At 41.6% G+C, this 3,028-nt stretch overlaps 1 pseudogene; it reads left to right on the top strand.

The window, feature by feature from the left end:
* The first annotated feature begins 1,035 nt into the window (after window positions 1-1,035).
* LOC120615136 (microtubule-associated proteins 1A/1B light chain 3B-like) lies at window positions 1,036-2,762 on the top strand (annotated as a pseudogene).
* Window positions 2,763-3,028: the final 266 nt, after the last annotated feature.

Raw genomic sequence — 3,028 nt, 5'->3', positions numbered from 1 at the left:
TAGTAAACCTAAGGTTTTACATGTTGTTTTGAACCATATTTTTTTCAGAATGTGTTATACACATGGTTCAAAAGACATGAAATGTATTTCAGTGAAAGATCTCACCTCTGCTCCCAGCAACATAGTGTCTGCTCCTGAGGACAACTAACATTACTAGTTTCTTACATATCTTTCCAGAAATGTTCTTTGGTTGTACAAGGCCATATGAACATATACTCTCACTATCACCATTTTTTTTACACAAGTGATAGCATAGAATAGACACTGTTTAGAACTTACTTTTTTACCTAACAATGAACTGTGGATGTCATTATGTATTAATACAAAAAAAGTATAATTTTTAGAGCTACATTACATTCCAATGAATTGTGTAATGTAATTTATGTAATAGTGATTACATTATCAAAAGTCATTATATATATTTTGATAGTTATTTTAGTTATTGTCAATCCTTCGTTATTTAGCAAAATGCTGTCATGAATAACCTTGTCCACATGTTATTTCTAGATGCAGGTTTTTAGCACCATAGCCCGCCCCTCCCACACCCAACCCCCACTGACCTGACTTGCTGAAGGGTCAATCTGAGAGCATTATGGACTAAACTGTTCACTGGCTCAAAGTTAAAACTCTGATGAATACTAAAACTATTAGTTTTCTTTTCTATTATTCTGGGAATGGAATGAGGGCAAAAGAGCAAAATTTTTTATTGTCTTAAATAAATTCATAGTTATCTATCTTCTAACCTACTTTATCAGAAAAGAGCTGATGAAATCATTTAAACTTGGCGGGTATTAAACACATTCTCATTTGTCAGTGCACCAAGGAAATAATGGATGCTTTTTAATATAAATACCTTTAAATCTTTTCTTCGAACGTCCCCCTTCCTATCCATTCTCTTTCTACCTGCTCCCTTCCTTCTCCTCTTTTAGATGTCCCATTGTCCTGGCCTGAAAGCTGGGGTTCATCCCCACTTCTTCCTTCTTTTTCACCTCTGGACTGTAGCACAATGGTCAGAAGATCTGGAAGCAACACCACATGCTCATTCTTGGTCGCCAGGTCTGTGGGCCAGCTGGGATGGGCGGCTCCTTCTCAATGGAAGAGGCGGTGCTCATGCCAGCTGCTCAAGGGGGCAGTCCCCTCCTCCCACTCCTTCCTCCCAACACATGTAACTTCCCACAAGCCCACAGTTTCCATGTGCTAGACACTTGGCATTCCCAGGCAAGTTCTGTAAACAGCAGCTTCCCACAGTATGTCTCTCCCTCACTGCAAAAGGCTGATTTCTCACGCCTGCCCTAAGAAAAGGAAAGGTGTTGATGGGGTTCATCATGCTACCCCAAAATGTGGTACCTTGGCATACTGAGTATTTTTATTAAAGCTGATGGAATTTGAGAAAACAGCAGAAGCAAGAAGGCCTCACTGACCTCTCCACCCCCTCCTCCCCTGAAACAGATTATAAAACCCTCATGGAGAGGTACCCTGCATATACCTGGAGGAAAGGAGCATCCTTATCTCTAAAGAGCAAGGAACGAGAAGAGTCACATGAGGCCTGCTTAGTTTCTCCAGTTTATCACACTTACCTCATGCTCCTTAACCTATTATATTTCTCCGCAACTGCCCATTCATCATCAAACCTAGAATAAAAATACTCAGGTCTAACGGTTTCTTTGGGTCTTCATTTCCTTATGAAGACTCCCATGTCACATAACACTTTTATTGAATAAACCTATATGCTTTTCTACTGTAAATCTGTCATTGTCAGTTTAATTTTCAGACCCAGCCAGGGACCCTAAGATGATTGAGGAAAACTTTTTTCCCCCTGTAGGATCCCGGGGCAGCTCCTCCACAGGAAGGTGGACCCGTGCTGCACATGCAGCAGAGACCCTGCCCAGGACTTCTCTCTGTGGTATGATTGGAGAACGGACACTGCCTGCTCTCTTCCCTTGATGACCCAACCCAGTAATTCTTCCCTTCTCCCGAATAAAACTTCTCCCTTGACCCAGGCTGTATGGCATTATAGAATTTGTCCTGAACTCTGACACAAGATAAATGGTGACTAAAAGAGACCATCTTGCTTGATGAGTGACCAGTCAGTTCCTAAATCCTCCTGATTCTATTGTAGCTGGTTTATTGAATGAGTTGGGCTTGGTAGATACAAGCAGTGTGTAACATTTTTCCTTCTCACCTCTCTCCCTCAAACCTGCCCTGTGGATCCATTCTAAGCCAGCTATGGAAGAAATCTCTGGCAGATCTGTCATTTTTCTGGTCACCATCACATAATGAAAAGTCTGGTCCAGCTGACCTAGCTGTAGGTCTGGAGGGATACAATGGAAGTTGCGTTGCCTGAGTCACAGTAGCCACCTCCATCGACCCTCCTACCAACCCCCTCTCCCTCTCCCTGTTGTGCGAAAAGACTTTCAAACAGCTCCACACTTTCCAACAAAGAGTAGAAAGTGACCAACTGATCCCAGGGCAACATCCTACCAAAATCCCTGGGATGATAGAAAGGTACAAGAGTGAGAAGCAGCTCCCTGTGCTGGATAAAACCAAGCTCCTTGAACCAGATCATGTCAACATGAGTAATTAATCAGAATAATTTGAAGGGCATACAGCTGAAAGCCTTTTTCCTGATGGTGAGGGGACACTGAATGGTGAGCGTTTCCATGGCAATTTCTGAAATGTAGGAAAGTGAAAAGGATGAAGATGGATTCCTGCATGTGCTATATACCTCTCAGGAGATATTTGGAATGAAAATGCCTGCGTAAGACTAGCAAAACCCATCTTCTCTAGAGTGGTTTAAACCCTTACCAAGGAAAACAAGGATGTTCCCAACAGTGACTGATCAATTCACCTAATCACAGGTCATCAAAGCAGTAGTGTTTCCACCTAGAAGTTTTAGGAACTTGCTGTCCTATTTCAAGCAGAAACACTGAGCTTCAGATGAGCATATTCAGCTTTGGAAAAATTACATTATTTAAACTATGCTCTTGTTTTCAAACGTTAGAAGTTTAAAAATAAATTACTTTGCATC

Source organism: Pteropus medius, unplaced genomic scaffold (assembly GCF_902729225.1).
Source record: "Pteropus medius unplaced genomic scaffold, Ma_sr-lr_union100, whole genome shotgun sequence".
In the NCBI taxonomy this organism is placed as follows: Eukaryota; Metazoa; Chordata; class Mammalia; order Chiroptera; family Pteropodidae; genus Pteropus; species Pteropus medius.
This window is presented reverse-complemented; position numbering and strand designations above follow the sequence as displayed.